The sequence below is a fragment of the Nicotiana tabacum genome, chromosome 23 (assembly GCF_000715075.1).
Source record: "Nicotiana tabacum cultivar K326 chromosome 23, ASM71507v2, whole genome shotgun sequence".
In the NCBI taxonomy this organism is placed as follows: domain Eukaryota; kingdom Viridiplantae; phylum Streptophyta; class Magnoliopsida; order Solanales; family Solanaceae; genus Nicotiana; species Nicotiana tabacum.
Genome location: NC_134102.1, coordinates 41,712,074 through 41,730,739, shown reverse-complemented (window position 1 = coordinate 41,730,739; position 18,666 = coordinate 41,712,074).

Below are 18,666 nucleotides of genomic sequence, written 5' to 3'. Positions count from 1 at the left end.
CAGGTTAATTCTCATCAGGAGGTAAGGCAGCGTTGAAACACATATTATGATAGGCCAAGTAACCACTGAAGGAACAGGGAATTAAGACATGATGGCTGGGGGAGGGGGGGCATATTAGCGAGATTACAGTTGAGGAAAGAGATCTTATAACAGATTAAAATACATTAGGTATGCAAGACAAGCATCACAGAGATTCAATACAGAGTGAGAAACAAGCTCATGTTAAATAATACATAGAGGTATTCTAATATTAACACACTAGATTAATTACCCCAAGAAGGTTCAGATTATGCTAACTATAAGTCCGGATCATGCTAATTTGGCAATAGGGCAGCATTTAGACATGAGAAAAACATATTACCATTACTAGTGAAGCAAGCAGGGAGGGGGGTTAAACATGCTAAAGGGCATACTGATAGAGAGCAGGGTCAAACATGTCAAATAGGCAAGTCATCAATAAAAAAATTCAGAATATGAGGGGCAACATGCTTGTGCCATATAGTGGGGTACATATTCATTCTTTTGAACTCAATCAACTAGTCGACTAAAGAAGTACAAATTATGCTAGTGAGGCATATTCAAATAACAAGATTGATAGCAAAAGACTAAATTAGACACCAGAATATGATAACAAGTATAAGGGTCCCAAACAATAATAATTTCTAACATATTAACTGGTCAGAACTTAATAGAACCAGGTTTAGTCATTCTTGAAGCTAAAGGCTAAAGAGACCTAAAGAGTTGAGGAAAGCAAACGGAATTACACACAAAAGTAATCCAGAAAATATACTGAACTAGCCAATTTCAGGAATGAAAATGTATACAAACCATAGATGCCTAGGAATGAAATTACAAAGTATAGTGACTCACCAGTTAAGCGAAGAATAGTAAAGAATAGGTTTCCATAGAAAACTCAGAATCCCTAATGCGTCAAAGTTCCCAAGAGCTTCGATGAACACAGGGCAGTGCTCGCACCAAGAACGGGTTAGTAACAAGATGCTAATGACCTTGGCTTTCAGCCGGCCAATACAAAATACCAAGCAAGAGAGTAGCAAAAACCTCAAATTTTTAGTGAAGAAATCGATTTTCTCCCAGCCCCCCTAGAAGGGAAAATGAGGGGGTTTATATAGTAGTCAAAAATTGAGCAAACATATAAGGAAACAGAATAATTTAAACAACAAACACAGAAAAGAAACACGCAAATCAATTTGAAATCAATTTAAGAGAGAAAATCTGGTAAACCCTAATTTTTAGGGAAAGTGTAAATCAGCAAAATACAAACAAAATCGGACTTACACAGTGTAAAATAGAACGCGTGTAGATGAAATATGGTCCAAATTCAAGAGATAGGAATCAATCGGATAGAATAGGAGAAGTAGTACTTGCCATATTTAAGCAAGTACTAGGTGATACCATAGAGAATCAACCAGTAGCGAAAACACACAAATATGGTAAGTAAATGAGAGGAGAATCCCATTAGAAGAGGGATTAGGAGAGGGTTTTAGAGAGGCGGCGATTAGGGTTCTTCAGAGAGGGGGAGAGTTTTAGGGCAGCGGATTTAGAGGGAATAGGATTTGGGTTTGGGGTTGGGTGACTTAAAAGGGGGGGATTAAATATGGGTCATTGATCTTAGAGATCAACGGCCAGGATTTTAAAGAGGGGTTGGGTCGGGTTGGCTAGGCGGGTAGCGACCGGTTTGGGCTGGGGTTATTGGGTTAGTGTATTGGGCTGGTTTGGTCTGAAAATTTGACTCAAAATTGGGCCATCTTTAAAAAAATAGAAATTGAAAGAAAAATAATTTAAATAAATAGCTAAATAAATATATAAAGATGCTACTTATGTAAATTAATACTTTACAATAATAGGAGACTATAAGAAATGTAAGATATTATTTTGACCCTAAATGAAATATCAATTGCAATAAGAATGCAAAATGTAGGCTATTATTGCAAATTTATGCAAATAGCCTAAAAATACCATTGTAATTATATAAAAAATGGGGTAAAAATATTTTAAAAATGTATTAGGCATGAAAATAATAATTTTAGGTGATTAAGTCATCACAAATAATTTAAAAGAGTGAATACTGAATATTTATGTAAATTAATGCAAGAAAAATTAATTTAAAAACTCTAAATTATGAAACATTATAGGAAATGCTTGTGTAAATCTTGTAAATTAATAATAATGCAAAAAATGATATTTTGAAAGTATGCATATTATTTGAAAAATATATGAGGGCAAAATTGGGTATCAACAATAATAATAACAGGAATAGAGGTAAAACATGTAACTCATATCAACAATCGAGGCCAATTCGGCAGTCACAATCAATTATTACTTTAATCATTCTGTTGCGGCGTGCAATCCGATCCCACAATACAAACTTTTATTCAATTCTGTTGCGGCGTGCAACCCGATCCCCATTATATCTTTCAATCAATTCTGTTGTGGCGTGCAACCCGCTCCTCAAAACTATATATATATATATATATATATATATATATATATATATATATATATATATATATATATATTTTTTCATTTCTATTGCGTCACGCAACCCGCTCCTCAACAATATCAATTAACAACACTTATACGTGAGACTACTTCAATAAATGCCATAATTAATATAAAATTAAAAGGCAACATATACAACAATTATGATTTATGTAGGAAACAAATAGAGACAAGTAACAAATAAGTGTGGAATCAGGGAGTAGATATGCAATTTAATATATGAAATGCTAAATGTCAAGTAGCAATTATGACAAAAAAGTCAAATAAGCATGTAGCAATTAAGGCATGAAATCAAGGCATAATAGTAGGCAATGAAAATAAGAGAATCAATTAATATAACAATTAAGTCATGAAATAAGGCAATTAGTGAAATACGTAAAAGTATGGAAACAAGCAATTTGATGACGTATAGACACTCGTCACCTCGTCTATACGCTGCTACACATGAAATTCACATAACAAATAGTTCAAGGGTTCTATTCCCTCAAGTCAAGGTTAACCACGACACTTACCTTACTTCACAATTCAAGTGATCACTCGATCACGACCTTTCCTTTTGAATTAGTCTCCAAATCAATCAAACCTAGTAATTTATTGACCAACAATTCAATTGGAGCTTTTAGAAATTATTCACAATTCAAAGAGACTTAAATTAAGTCATTTTCGAAAAAGTCAACCGAAAGTCAATGTGGGGCCCACTTTTCAAAACCCTACAAAAAATTACGGAATCCGATCACCTGTTCCTATACGAGTTTAACCATACAAAATTATGGAATTCCGATATCGGATCGCCTTTCAAATCCTAAATTTTTGTTTTTGGAAGATTTTATAAAAATCTCATTTTCTTACATTAAATTCACAGATATATGATGTAAATAAGTATGAAATCATGAAATATAATCAATTTGGGATGAAGAACACTTACCCAGTTCAAACTCATGAAAATTCCCTCTGAAATTGCCCAAATCCGAAACTCAAAACTCAAAAATAAATTTAAAATGTCAAACTTCCGAATTTAAGCATTATGTCCAGCATTTTTATTTTTGAGGACTAGAATTCTTCTTCTGCGAGCTCGCATTTGCGAGAAAAGGCTAGCATTTGCGAAGTCAACTTGTCAGGCCAAAATCCGCATCTGCGGACATTCCAGTCGCATTTGCGACTGCGCAGAAGTGCTCATGAAGCCGCAGAAGTGAGAAGTGTCGCATTTGCGATCCTTGCACCGCAAAAGCGGGCATCACACCTGTGCTCCAAGTTTCGTAAATCATCCCTGGCCTCAAGGTCGCAGAAGCGACACAATTTGTGCAAAGCGGAGCCGCACCTGCGCTCTAAAATGTCGCAGGTGCGAAGCACCAGAACCAGAACTGCATTTTTTTTATCACAAATGGTCCGAAACTCGTCCGAAACTCACCCGATCCACTCGGGACTTTATCCAAATATGGGAGTGAGTCCCATAACATACTACGGACCTACTCAATGTTTCAAATCACAACAAACAACGTCAAAATTACAAATCGCACCTCGATTCGGACTTTCCAAATTCTATAACTCGCGCCGAAACATGTCAAATCAATCCGGAATAACCTCAAATTTTGCAGGTAAGTCCCAAATGACATAACGGAGCTATTCCAATAAAGTCAATTTGTGGTCAAACTTTGAAATCTTTAAACCTTTAGGTTTCTAGTTTCCGTCAAATGGCGATAATTCGAGCTAGGGACTTCTGAATTTGATTCCGGACATACGCCCAAGTCCCAAATCACGATTCGGACCCATCTGGACTGTCAGAACTCTGATCTGGGTCCATTTGCTCAAACCATTGACCTAAGTCAACTCAAATGAGTTTTGAAGCACTATTTTCATATTTTTATTAATTTTCACATAAATATTTTCCAAAAAAATATACGGACTACGCACGCAAGTCGAGGAATGCTAAATGGTGCTATTCGCGGTCTTTTAGCACAGAATTGAATGTTAAATTTTAGGATGAGCTATTGAGTCATCACATTCTCTACCTCTAAAACAAACATTCGTCCTCAAACGGAATTAGAAAAGTAATTGGGCTGGTGAAAAGGTGTGGATATCTACTCCACATGTCCGACTCGGACTCCCAGGTAGATGCTTAAACCAGCTGATCTCTCCATTGTACTCGAACTGATGGATAACTCTTAGACCTCAACTATCGGACCTGCCGGGCTAGAATAGCTACCGACTCCTCTTCATAAGTCAAATCTTTGTCCAATTGGACTGAGCTGAAGTCTAACATTTGGGATGGATCACCATAATATTTTCGGAACATAGACACATGGAACACCGGATGAACTGCTGATAAACTAGGTGGTAGTGCAAGCCTGTAGGATACTTCACCCACCCTTTCAAGAATTTCAAAGGGTCCGATATACTTAGGGCTCAACTTGCCCTTCTTTCCAAACGTCATTACACCCTTCATAGGTGAAACCTGGAGCAATACTCTTTCTCCAACCATGAATGCAACATCACGAACTTTATGGTCGGCATAACACTTTTGTCTAGACTGAGCTGTATGAAGTCGATCCTGAATAATCTTGACCTTATCCAAGGCATCTTGTACCAAATCGGTACACAATAACTGAGCCTCTCCCGGTTCAAACCAGCCAACTAGCAAATGACATCGCCTCCCGTATAATGCTTCATATGGAGCCATCTGAATGCTTGACCGGTAGTCGTTATTATAGGAAAAATTCGCAAGCGGCAAGAATCGATCCCAAGAACCTCCAAAATCCATAACACAAGCGCGAAGCATATCCTCTAATATTTGAATAGTGCGCTCGGATTGTCCATCCGTCTGAGTCCGTGGGAGCCCAACAACAAAATCCATAGTGATACGCTCCCACTTTCACTCGGGAATTTCTAACTTCTGAAGCAAACCGTCAGGTCTCTGATGCTCGTACTTGATTTGCTGATAATTTAGACACCGAGCTACATATGAAACTATATCTTTCTTCATTCTCCTCCACCAATAATGTTGCCGCAAATCTTGATACATTTTGGTGGCACCCGGATGAATAGAATACCGAGAACTGTGGGCCTCTTCAAGAATTAATTCATGAAGCCTATCCACATTAGGCACACAAATACGACCCTGCATCCGTAGAACTCCATCATCCCCCACAACAACCTACTTGGCACCACCGTGCTGCACCATGTTCTTAAGGACAAGCAAATGAGGATCATTATATTGTCACTCTCTGATGCGCTCATACAAGGAAAACCGAGCGAATGTGCAAGCTAGAACCTGACTGGGCTCTGAAACATCTAGCCTCATGAACTGATTGGCCAAAGTCTGAACATCTGCAGCTAGCTGCCTCTCACCAACTGGAATATACGCAAGTATGCCCATACTCACAACCTTTCTACTCAAAGCATCGGCCAACACATTGGCCTTTCCGGGGTGATACAAAATAGTGATATCATAGTCTTTCAACAGCTCCAACCATCTTCTCTGCCTCAAATTGAGATATTTTTGTTTACATAGATACTGTAGACTACGATGATCGGTGAATACCTCAGACGAAACACCGTAAAGGTAATGCCTCCAAATCTTTAGCACATGAACAATGGCTGCCAATTCTAAGTCATGAACATGGTAATTCTTCTCATGAATTTTCAATTGTCGCGTTGCATAGGCAATCACCCTGCCATCTTGCATTAATACTGCACCGAGCCCAATGTGAGATGCATCACAATACACCGTATAAGATCCTGAACTTGTGGGAAATACCAAACTGGCGCTATAGTTAAAGCAGTCTTGAGCTTCTGAAAGCTCAACTCACACTCGTCTGACCATCTGAATGGAGCATTTTTCAGGGTTGGTCTGGTCAATGGGGTTGCTATGGATGAAAACCCCTCCACGAACTGGGGATAATAACCAGCCAGACCCAGGAAACTCCGGATCTCTATTGCTTAAGTGGGTCTAAGCTAGTTATGAACTACCTCAATCTTTTTAGGGTCCACTTTTATGCCTTTTGTCGATACAACATGCCCCAAAAAGGCAACTGAGTCTAACCAAAACTCGCATTTTGAAAATTTGGCATATGACTGACTATTCCTCAAAGTCTGAAGCACAATCCGAAGATGTTGCTCATGTTCCTCTCGACTATTGGAGAAAATCAAGATATCATCAATGAATATAACCACAAAAGAATCCAAATAGGGCTTGAACACCCGGTTCATCAAATCCATAAATATTGCTGGGGCATTTTTCAGCCCAAATGACATCACTAGGAATTCATAATGCCCATACTGAGTACGAAAAGTCATCTTAGGGACATCAGATGCCACAATCATCAACTGATGGTAACCAGACCTCAAATCAATCTTTGAAAACACCTTGGCACCTTGAAGCTGATCGAATAAGTCATCAATTATTGGGAACAGACACTTGTTCTTGATAGTAGCCTTGTTCAATTGCCGATAATCTATACATATCCGCATTGAATCATCTTTCTTCTTTACAAATAACATTGGTGCACCCCAGGGCGAGACAATAGGTCTAATGAGTCCTTGATCAAGCAAGTCTTGTAACTGCTCCTTCAATTCCTTTAACTCTGGCGGGGCAATACTGTATGGTTGAATAGAAATGGGCTGGGTGGCCGAAGCCAAATCAATACAGAAGTCAATATCTCTTACGGGTGGCATCCCCAACAAATATGCAGGAAATACATCTGGAAACTCACGAACAACTAGGACTGAATCCATAAAAGGAACATCTGCACTAGGATCGTGAATATAAGCCAAATAAGCTAGACACCCCTTCTCGACCATACGCTGAGCTTTCACATAAGAGATAACCCTACTGGCACTCTAATCAAGGAAACCTTGGCATGGCTAAGGTCATCGTCTTGGCATGACAATCCAATATAACATGATAAGGTGATAGCCAATCCATACCCAAGATAACATTAAAATTTACCATATCGAGAAGTAGAAGATCCACGCTAGTCTCAAGACTCCCAATAGTAACCACACACGAACGATAGACACAAATTACAATTGATAGAATCTCCCACTAGTGTGGACACATATACAGAAGCACTCAGAGAATCACGAGGCACAACCAAATATGAAGCAAAGTAGGAGGACACATATGAATAAGTAGATCCCTGATCAAATAGAACTGAGGCATATCTATGGCAAACTGGAACAATACCTGTGATCACGACATCGGAGACTCGGCCTCAGGCCTAGCTGGGAAAGCATAAAATTGGGGTTGGGCCCCACCGCTCTGAACTACATCTCTGAGATAGGCCCTAGCTGGTTGGCCTCCACCTCTAAATGTCTGACCGTCACCTCTAACAGTCTGACCTCTACCTCTAGCTACCTGACCCCTGCCCCTAGCTGATTGGGCGGGCAGTGGAGCAACCGGTGCCGGTATGATGGCATGAGAATCCTACTACTCAACAACCTAGGGAAATGCCTCCTGATGTGACCAATATTCCCACACTCATAGCACCCATCCTGCTGCCGTGGCTGCTAAAGCTGAAGCTAACCCAAACGGGCGGAATAATTGTTGCAGTGACTCTGGAGTGGTGGTGCACTGATAGGAGCTGAATATGCACTAAATGTTGGCTGCCCATGGTAAGGCATATAAGGGCCATGACTCCTTGAAGCACCGTGAGATGTCTGAAGTGCTGAATAAAATGTCCTGGGAGGATGACCCCTACCATAAGTACCCCTGCCTCCAGATGAGGCGCCTATGAAATTACCAGAATGATGGAGCCTCTTATCTGACACTGGCCCACTCTCCTGAGCACGAACTAACTCGATCCGCCTAGAAATATTCACGACCATCTGGAAGGAAATATCATTCCCTGTCTCCTTGGCCATCTGAAGCCTGATAGTATAAGTGAGTCCATCAATGAATCTCATCAATCTCTCCCTTTCAGTAGGAAGCATGACGTGCTAAGTCCACAAATCGAGTCTCATACTGGGTGACAATCATGCTACCCTGCTGAAGGCGCTCGAATACCCTGCGGTACTCCTCTCTCAGAGTAATAGGAACAAACTTCTCCAGAAATAGCTGTGAGAACTGCTCCTAAGTAAGTACAGGCAAACCAGCTGGTCTAGTAAATACATAATCTCTCCACCATATCTTGGCGGATCTAGCCATCTGAAACACAGCAAAATGGACCCCGTTGCTTTCATCTATTCCCATGTTTCGCAATACCTCATAGCACCGGTCCAAATAGTCTTGTGGGTCCTCAAAAGGTGCACCACTGAAATGAATTGGAAATAGCTTGGCAAATTTGTCCAACCTCAACAAAGCCTCAGAGGACAAAGCGGCCCTATCACCGGCCTGTGCCACAATAATTGGCTGAACTACCCCAACTGGCAGGGCTACTGGAGCCTGATACTGGGGAGCTATCTGCTCCGGAGTGGGACAAGTGGGAGTTTGTGCTCCTCCGCCAGCATGTGAGATGGTTGGTGCCACTGAAAATTTACCATTCTGGGCCACACCCTCCATAAGACTCACCAAACGGACTAGAGCGTCCTGATGCACTGGAGTAGCTATGAATCCTTCCGGGACCTAAACTGGTCCAACTGGTACAGTTTGATCTCGAACATCCTCATCGAAATCCACCTGAGGCTCCATAACAGGTGTTGCTGCTCTGCTTCTGCCTCTGCCTCGGCCTCTGGCGCGACCTCGGCCTTGGCCTCCGCCCCTAGTTACAGCTGTCACTGGGGGATCCGGCTCCTGTTCAGATGTAGATACAGTATGTGTTCTCGCCATTTGTGAGAGAAAAAGAATAGAAGAGTTCAACCATCAATGGTAGAATAAAATCGCATGACAGAGAAGAATAGGAGTGAAATTGTTCATAAACTACATAGTCTCAGAAAGATAAGTACAGACGTCTCTATACCGATCCTTCAGACTCTACTAAGCTTGCTCGTGACATTCCAAATTTGAACATTTGAAGCTGTGTGTTTGTAGAATTTGGAAATTTCATAAACTCATAAGTAGAGTTCACGAGTAGATACCAAATCTACGGACATTCCAATCGAATTTTGCGACTGCGCAGAAGCGCTGATGAAGTCGCAGAAGCGAGAAGTGTCGCATTTGCGATCCTTGCACCGCAGAAGCGGGCATCGCAACTGCGTTGCAAGCTTCGTAGAAGCAAAACTTCTTCCCTTGCCTCAAAGGCACATAAGCGACATAATTTGCACAGAAGCAGAGCCGCACCTGCGCTCTAAAATATTGTAGGTGCGAAGCACCAGAACCGGAACTCCATTTTTGATCAAAAATGGTCCGAAACTTATCTGAAACTCACCCGAGTCACTCGAGACTTTGTCCAAATATACCAATGAGTCTTGTAACATACTACAGACCTACTCAAAGTTTCAAATCACAACAAACAACGTCGAATTTACAAATCGCACCTCGATTCGAACTTATGAGTTTATGTAATTTCCAAATTCTATAACTCACACTGAAATATGTCAAATCAATCTGGAATAACCTCAAATTTTGCAGATAGAGCTATTCAAAATCTCTAAATTGCAATCAGAGCCCGATATCAATAAAGTTAATTTGTGGTTAAACTTTAAAATCATTAAACCTTTAGGTTTCTAGTTTTCGTCAAATGGCAATAATTCGAGCTAGGGACTTCTGAATTTTATTCCAGGCATACGCCCAAATTCCAAATCATGATACGGACCCACCAGGACCGTTTGAACACTGATTTGGGCTTATTTGCGCAAAACGTTGACCGAAGTCAACTTAAATAAGTTTTGAAGCACTATTTCACATTGTTATCAATTTTTCACATAAAAGTTTTCAAGAAAAATATACGTACAGCGCACGTAAGTCGAGAAATACTGAATGGTGCTATTCGAGGTCTCGGAGCACAGAATTGAATATTAAATATTAAGATGACCTGTCGGGACATTACTGTAGAGGGAAAATTTTATCTTTAAGTTCTTCTCTCTGGGGCTCATGGCTGCACTTCAAGATGAGATTTTGGCATTCAAACAAGAGTCGAATGAACCACTACACGAGATTTGGGAGCGGTATAGAACAATAGTTATGGAATGTCCCAACAACGATATGACAGAAAACATGATTCAACAAACCTTCTTTTATGGGATTAACACAACCAATCAATGTGTAGTGAATCAACTTGCCGATGGTAACTTTTTGACTATGCCATATGCAGAGGCATGTGAGATTTTGGATGAAATGGTGGAAACATCATCGGCGTGGAAATCCCGGGCTAATGTTTCATAAGGTGATCCGAACGTGATCCATCTTCACAAAGAGTTGCATGACCATGGGCACACCATTGCCGAATTGACTACCACCATGAATCAACTAGCAAAGGCTCAACTTCAAACAGTGCAAAATACTAAGCAAGTCAATGCATGGAAGGAGTGAACATGATGGTAAACAAAAGAAGGATCAAAGGTCCATAAGTGCAAAATCAAGTGGAGAATTATGTGCAAGAGGACAGTAGTTTTGATCAAGATGATTCTTACAATGAACAAAAAGAGGAGGTGCAATATGTGAACAACTTTCAAGGGAAAAGAAACAACTTCCATATCCCAAATCAACAACAATGGCGATCTCAAAACAATCAAGGCAATTGGAATTCTCACAACCAAGGAAATTGGAGTGGTGACAACAATCAAGGGAATTGGCATAACAACAACAATCAAGGAAATTGGAGTGGCAATAGTAAAGAAAATTTGGGGGGGGGGGTAACAATCAAGGCGGATGGAATAATAATCAAGGCAACCGGGGGTCGGGTTTTCAAAGGCCCCATATGTATCAACAACGGAGCAACCCGCCTCCTTATCCTTCCCATGGTCCAAGTTCTTCAAAAAATGAGATGGGGCGTATTGAGAATATATTTAAGCAAATAATGGAAAAGAATGTTGATTCGGATGCCCAACTTGCCTCTTATTCCACATCAATCCGCAACTTAGAAGTTCAAATGGGGCAAATCTCTCAAGCTCTAACTTCTCATCCTAAGGGCACTACCAAGTGACACGGTAGTAAAACCAAAGGGTGGAAACAACACGGGATATGCCATGATCGTTACTACAAGAAGTGGAAGAGGTGGGGATGCACCCACCTCAAGTCAAAGGCAACTTGTGGATGATGAGCAAGTGGTACAAGAAGAACAGGTCCCGAATAATGTGGTACAATCAAATGATGAAGTTCGGATTGATATTGATGATAGTGTGGAAGAGACTCAAGAGAAGGTGAACCCGTCTAGGGATCACATTATTGACATACAGGAGCCGGTAGTGCAAAAGGCTAAGGCACCATTGAATAAGCTTCCACCTCCATACCCTCAAAGACTTTCCAAGAAAAATGGCGAGAATCAATTCAAGAAGTTCATTCAAATGATGAAAAGTCTCTGAATCAATGTTCCATTAGTTAAAACTTTGGAACAAATTCCCGGCTATGCAAAGTTTATGAAGGACCTCGTGACAAAGAAGCAGTCAATGAATTTTGAAACCATCAAAGTCACTCATCAAGTGAGTGCAATTGTGCACTCAATGGCTCCTAAGTTGGAGGATCCCGGTACTTTTACGATTCCTTGTACAATTGGAAGTGTCGAGTTTGCAAAAGCTCTTTGTGATCTTGGGGAAAGTATCAATTTGATGTCCTATTCAATTTTTAAGACCTTGGGAACTGGGAAACTAAGACCCACCTCTATGAGATTGCAAATGGCCGATCGTACTATGAAGAGACCTTTGTGAGTGATTGAAGATGTCTTGGTTCGTATTGATAAATTCATTCTTCCGGCGGATTTTGTCATTCTAGATTGTGAAGTTGATTATGAGGTGACGATCATTCTTAGAAGACCTTTCCTTACTACGGGGAAGACTCTTTATGATGCTGAAGCCGGAGAACTTACATTACGGGTTGGTGATGAAAAAATGGTATTCCATATGTGTAAGTCCATGCGGCAACCAAATAGCAATGAGGTGTGCTCTTTTGTGGACTTGGTGACTGATGTTATTGTTGGTGAATAAAGTGTTATGATCAATATTGATGATATGTTGGAGGCCGTCTTGCTTAACTTTGATGATGACAAGATGGATGGCTTCATGGAATGTGTTAACGCTTTACAAGGAATGGGGTCATACAACTATGCACCCCAAAAATTGTCCTTCGTTCTTGAAAATAGGAAAACTTCTCCTACAAAGCCTTTTATTGAAGAGCCTCCTACTTTGGAGTTGAAGCCATTGCCTCCACATCTTCGATATGAATTTCTTGGTCCTTGTTCTACTTTATCGGTTATTCTTTCCTCTTGTTTGACTAATGTGTAGGTAGACTCCACTTTGGCGGTGCTACAAAAGAAGAATAAGGCTATTGGGTGGACTTTGGCAGATATTCGAGGGATAATACCCGCATTTTGCATGCATAAGATCAACTTTGAGGAAGGCGCCAAACCATTTAGTGAACATCAAAGGAGACTCAATGAGGCTATGCAAGAAGTTATCAAGAAGGAGATTATCAAGTGGTTGGATGTAGGGGTTGTCTACCCCATCTCCGATAGTTCGTGGACTTCTCCCACTCAATGTGTCCCAAAGAAGGGGGGGCATGACGGTGGCCACCAATGACAAGAATGAGTTGATTCCTACAAGGACGGTGACCGGATGGAGGGTGTGTATGGACTATCGCAAGCTCAACAAAGTCACAAGGAAGGATCATTTTCCACTTCTTTTCTTAGATCAAATGTTTGATAGATTGGCCGATCATGCATTCTATTACTTTATTGATGGGTATTCGGGCTACAACCAAATTCTTATTGCTCCGGAGGATCAAGAGAAAATAACCTTTACATGTCCTTATGGTACTTTCTACTTCAAGCGGATGCCATTTGGTTTGTGCAATGCATCGGCGACTTTTCAAAGGTGTATGATGGCTATTTTCACGGACATGGTGGAGGACTACCTTGAAGTTTTCATGGATGACTTCTCGGTGGTTGGAGATTCTTTTGATGATTGTCTTGCAAATTTGGATAAAGTGTTGGCAAGATGTGAAGAAACAAATTTGGTGCTCAATTGGGAGAAGTGTCATTTCATGGTCGAGGAAGGCATTGTCCTTGGCTATCAAATATCGAAGAATGGAATTGAAGTTGACAAGGCAAAGATTGAGGTGATTTCTAAACTTCCACCTCCAACTTCGGTGAAGGGTGTGCAAAGTTTCTTAGACCACGCGGGGTTTTACCGGTGTTTCATCAAACATTTCTCTAAGGTGGTGAACCCGTTGTGCAAACTTCTTGAAAAGGATGCTAAGTTCAACTTCAATGATGATTGCATGAGAGCTTCAAATTATTGAAGTTCAAGTTGACAACTACTCCCATCATCACCGCCCCAAATTAGAGTGTCCCTTTTGAACTCATGTATGATGCAAGTGACGTAGCGGTTGGGGCTATCTTGGGGCAACGCATAAATAAGATTTTTCATCCGGTCTACTATGCTAGTAAGACCATGAATAATGCCCAAGTCAACTACATTATTAGGGAGAAAAAGATCCTTGTCATTATGTTTGCAATTGAGAAGAACTGCCCGTACTTGATGGGTGCAAAGGTCATTGTCCACACAGATCATGCGGTTCTTCATTATCTTATAAGCAAGAAGGACTCCAAAGATAAGTTTATGAGATGGGTGCTTTTGTTTCAAGAGTTTGATATTGACATCCAAGATAGAAAAGGGAGTGAAAACTGTGGCAGACCACTTATCTCGTTTGGAGGAGGAGGGGAGGCCGCATGATGGCCTTGAAATTAATGACTCCTTCCCCAATGAGCAAATATTAGCTATTTCAATGAAAGAGGTGCCATGGTTCACAGATCTAGCAAATTTTCTTGTGTGTGGAATCATTCCGTATGAGTTCTCTTCAAAACAAAGGAAGAAGCTCAAACGGGATTGTCAAGATTATTATTGGGATGAACCATACCTCTTCCGGATTTGTACGGATGAGGTGATTAGAAGATGTGTGCCGGAAGAAGAGCAAGGTGAAATTCTTGGGGCTTGTCATTCTTCGCCATATAGTGGTCATCATAATGGAGCAAGAACGACGGCCAAAGTGCTGAGTTGCGGTTTCTATTGGCCCACTCTTTACAAGGATGCTAGTGAGCTAGTGAAAAGATGTGATAAATGTCAACGGACCGGTGGAATCTCAAAGAAAAATTAATCTCACTACCATTTTGGAGATTGATATTTTTGATGTGTGGGTTATTGACTTCATGGGTCCTTTTGTGAGTTCTTGTGGAAACACCTACATCTTGGTCGCGGTGGATTATGTGTCCAAATGGGTTGAGGCCATTGCTCTACCCAACAATGAGGCGAGAAGTATGGTGGCGTTCTTGAAGAAGAATATTTTCACAAGGTTTGGTACTCCGCGGGCAATTATAAGTGATAGGGGCCATATTTTTGCAACAAGGGTTTCGACACTTTACTTAGCAAGTATGGTATTACTCATAAAGTCACAAATCCCTATCAATCACAAGCTAGCGGTCAAGTGGAAGTTTCCAACCGGGAGATAAAGAGTATTTTGTCTAAAACGGTGAATGCTAATCAGACGGATTAGGCCAATAAGCTTGATGATGCACTATGAACTTATCAGACGGTTTACAAAAAATTTATCGGAATGTCACCAAACCGGTTGGTGTTCGGTAAAGCTTGTCACCTTCCGGTGAAACTTGAGCACAAGGCCATGTGGGCTCTAAAGAAGTTAAATCTTGATTGGGATGTAGCCATTAACTTGAGGGTTGCACATTTGAATGAATTGAATGAGTTCTGATACCATGCTTATGCAAGTTCGTCCTTATACAAAGAAAAGATGAAATATCTTCATGACAAATACATTTGAAACAAAGAGTTCAAGGTGAGTGATCTTGTATTGTTGTTTAACTTAAGGTTAAGGATGTTTCCCGGGAAGTTAAAGTCTAAATGGAGTGGTCTCTTTGAAATTGTGGGTGTGACACTTTTTGGTGCATTGGACATGAAGAACAAAATTTATGAAGTATTCCGAGTCAATGGTCACCGGGTGAAGCACTACTTGGGAAAAGTTGGAGATAGCCCCGTCGTGGCGGTCATTCATTTCAATTAATGGTATTCTGCGTCGTGTCGCAGTGTTAAATCGGGTGCTTATTGGGAGGCAACCCATGTTTCTTTTCTTTTTCCTTTGGTAGTTAGTTGTTATTTTTGTTCTAACTTGATTTGAAGTGTGCTACAGGGCTGTGTGTGACTTACAAGAACTGTGGACAAAAATATGGCTAAGTGTTGAAAGAAGTGTGGACCGCAATTGATTTGTGTGGACCGCACAATTTGGAATGTTGTAGTAAAAGAGCAATGTGGCCGCACTATTATCTTGCGGACCACACAAAATGAGAAATGGAAAATACAAACTCTCTGAAGTTAGAGCCTGTCAGAGAAGAGGTCGGTGTGCGACCGCACATGAGATCTGTGGCCGCACACAAATTTGTGCGGACCGCATATGAGATGCTAAAGATAATGCCCCAGGTAACAGAGTGCGGACCACACATGAAAATGTGTGGCCGCACTCGACCTTCTTCCCCTTTCATAGACCATAAGTATAAATGGAAGGGCAGGGAGCAAGGGTTACGGTTTTCACTCTCTGAGCACAAAAACAGTACTCTCTTGCAATTTCTTGGTGAATCTATCTATCCACACATACAACATCTTTGTTCAGTCACTCATCCCACTCATTCATCTGGTATGATTCAATTTCTTGTTAATCATTTTCTTTTAATTTGTAGACTTTCAGTCATTTTTAGGTCATTTGTTAATAGAATTCAATTGTGCATTCATGTGGGGGTAAATCTATAGTGGGTTAACTAATACATGCTCTATGTGGACTGGGTCAACATATTTTCATACCTCTATGTTGTTGCTATGTCAAAATTTGCAAAAATTTACAAAACCTAGATAGAAAGAAAAACTAACTGACTGTTCATAGTTTTTTGGATTCTGCGACCGCACTTGAAATTGTGCGGTCCGCATATTGTGTTTTTAGAGCAACATAGTGAAAGAAGGGATCTACGACCGCAATATAAAACGTGCAGAACACAGATTTCCCATCGCGGCCGCAAAATAGCCCTTTTACAATCATCAAAGAGTACACATTTTGCTCAATTGTGCGGACCGCAGAAAACAGGTTGCGGCCGCACATTAGCTAATTCTCTATCATTAGAGAGTTGGCACTTTTGGGGATTCAGAAGTGCAGCCGCAAGTGAATTTGTGTGGACCACACTTTACTTTTGCGGCCACAAAATAAATTTATGTTGTCCGCAAGGCCTCATCTGCTACCGCAAGAAAATTATGCGGACCGCAGATCCTTATCCTGGAAGCATGCTTTAACTGTGAACCTCACTATGTTTCCTGGTGTATACTTGCATATCTCCTGTGTATATCTAAATATTGAATTGCAACTAACAATCGCCATTGCTTGATACAGACAATGGTTTGATCTAGAGGCAGAGGCGACACTTCTAAAGGGAGGGGTGAACTTTCTTGGGGTCGAGGCAAGAGTGCCTTACCCCTTGGACAACAAAAGACAATTACAAATAAAGCTACAACCGGCAGGAGGAAAGGTATAGATCTCTCTGATACGATCTCATATGTCCCATCAAGGGAAGCATCAGAGGGCAACTCAGCCTCTGTTCAGGAGCAGCCAGTCGTACAGTCAATGCAGCAAGGGAGGTACCAACTCAGGGATGAGCCATCCTTATCTCATAGCACTTCTGAGGACTCGGAGAGTGCTAGTCAGGCTTCTGAACCATCGGCTACACCTGTCCCTGAGGCACAAGATACACTAGTTCATATCCCCGATGATGGCAGAGGGGGAGATGCTACAGCTGTCGGCCTTGAAAGGTCGAAGAAGAAAGAGGTTTGGGAGGACCGATTTGTCAGCTTGGCTGCCTTCACCATCTTTCGTACATGGTGGCCAGTGAGGTCGCTAACTCTCGAGCGACAGTTTCTATTGAAAGATTTGGAGAGGTACAACCCAGCAGTGTTGAGACAGTTCAGGGAACACATGGGGTGGATCTGGTTCACTCAAAGTGTAGTGGATGCTAAAGAGTACCTGGTCCAGGAATTCTATACAAATGTAGCTCACATCAAAAAGGGGACAAAAGTGACTAAAGTACGTAACTTAAAAGTGAGATTTGTTCACCATACACTCAACATGTACTTGGGCTTCGAAGATGTTGAGCCAAAGGAATATTTGGAGAAGTATGCATTGGGAGACTCAACCCGACCTTGGTTAGCGGATTCTAGCAGCACTGGGGCCACCACCTCCATGGATTGCCACCGGGTTTCCTATCCACCAGAGCACTCTCAGTTTTGAGGTGAAGTGGTGGAAAACCTTTGTCTGCAACATACTGGACCCGAGTCGGAATGAGACTTACCTTTTGATTCCTCGGGTAGTTCAGGTTGCTTCTATTATGGCCGGGTACCCTATCAATGTGGGTGATGTGATGTCGGCCAACATCTCAGTGATTGCTTGGCAAGATGACTCGTCCTACCCGTATACCAACACTATTACAGAATATCTCACAGATGTAAGGGTAGAGCCGAGGGATTATGACAAAAATGTGAGGCCGAAGAAGCCTTGTACATGGTATTCACTGATGGATGCGAACAATCCAAAGAAGAAAGTTCAAACTCCTACCACTGCGGGCCAGTCTGATGAGCCAGCTACGGTAGCTACTGAGGCAGTTGATGTTCCATCCACTTCAGCCGAGCCATCCTCCAGTGCCGCAGCTATGCCTCCGCCATCATCCACAGCCCCTACTGCAGTTCCTACCACAACTCCCACCTCGGCTTTGAAGCCGGTGCCCATGCCTACTATCCCGCTCTCTGCACTGCAAGTGTCCCAGACATTGGCGAACCTCAACAACTAGATGCAGACAGCCATTGCAAAGCTGTTTGACTTATCCAGTACTATTGCAGCACAGTCTACTTCTCAAGCACCTCAGTTTCCCCTAACAGTTGAAGAGACATTGAAAAAGCTCCTAGAGAACCAGAACACCATCATGGCTACCTTGGTACAGAACATGTCAGTGATCGAAGAGTTGGGAAAAGAAGTAAAGAAGATGAGAAAGTCCCAGGCTAGCAAGAAGTCAGTGGACAAGC